We start from the raw sequence: 1188 nt of genomic DNA, 5'->3' as shown, positions 1-1188 counted from the left end.
TTTCCCAGACCAGAGCCCCCTGCCCCACAGCCCTGAGCCCCTCTGCTCAATTTCCCCCTCCCCACACCTCTCTGCCCCCAGCTCCTTGTACTGAAGGGATGGGGGACCAGTCTCTAATGCCCAGGCTTGCTGCCCCCCACGCCCCATTGCAGGTGGAGCTGCCCCAGCTCGCCGGGGATGACACGGCGCTGAACGGCATCCGACTGCTCTGCTCCGACGACAGCACCATCCAGTCCAACGTGGGGCCGTGAGTACAGTGGGGAGGGGCCCAAAGGAGGGTGCGGGCAGGAGGCACAGGGGGCAGCAGGCTCTGTGCACACCAGTGAAATAGGGGTGTCACCGACAGAGCTGGGTCGGTGGGGGGTTAGCAGTGGCAGAGATGGGAGGGTGGCGTCGATGGTGGGATGTCGGTGTCAGCAGTGGGTTAGTGGTGTCAGTGGTGGGATCGTGGGGGTGGCAGCGCTGGGATACCAGGGCAGCAGGCTCCCAGCCCAGAGCGGTACGGGGGGGTGGGGAAGGCAGCACCCCCTGTGGGCCGTGCCCACCTGACTCGTTGTCTCCTCCCAGGTGGGGCTCGTGGGGCCTAGTGAAGAAATGCCCCTTGGGGCAGCGGCTGACCCAGTTCCGGCTGCGGGTGGAGCCGTGCCGGGGCCTCAAGGACGACACGGCCGCCAACAACATCGAGTTCATCTGCACGGGCGGGAAGGAGCTGAGGGGGGACGGGCGGTGCTGGGGCAAGTGGGGCCCCCGAGCCGCCCCTGCGGCCCACGGGGCATCTGCTCCATCGCCACCAAAGTGGAGGCCCCCCAGGGCAAAGGGGACGACACGGCCATGAACGACGCCTCCTTCAAATGCTGCAGGCCCGAAACCCTGACCCCCCCCACAAGCCAGCCCCCGTCTGAGGGGTCTGGTGGTGGGCTCTGACTGCTCCCCATTGCCCCCTAGACCCCACTACTCCCACTCCCCACCTGCCTCGAGCCCTGCTCTCAGCTGTCCTCCCCCAGCCCCCGTGCGTGTTACCCCCCAATAAAAGCCGCACTTTGGAGCTGAGCTGAACGGCTTCTTATTGCCTGGACTCCACCTTGGCAATTGGGAGGGGGGGAGGGATGTCGCTCCACCCAGCTAAGGGGGGCAGAGTGTGGGGATTGGATGGGGGGGTTGGGTCTCCAGACTGCCTGGCTCGGGGGG

General features: G+C 66.8%; 1 pseudogene; it reads left to right on the top strand.

The window, feature by feature from the left end:
* Positions 1-924, top strand: part of LOC116822687 (vitelline membrane outer layer protein 1-like) — a 4603-nt pseudogene extending 3679 nt beyond the window's left edge.
* Positions 925-1188: the final 264 nt, after the last annotated feature.

The sequence above is a fragment of the Chelonoidis abingdonii genome, chromosome 11, assembly GCF_003597395.2.
Source record: "Chelonoidis abingdonii isolate Lonesome George chromosome 11, CheloAbing_2.0, whole genome shotgun sequence".
Taxonomy (NCBI): Eukaryota; Metazoa; Chordata; order Testudines; family Testudinidae; genus Chelonoidis; species Chelonoidis abingdonii.
This window is presented reverse-complemented; position numbering and strand designations above follow the sequence as displayed.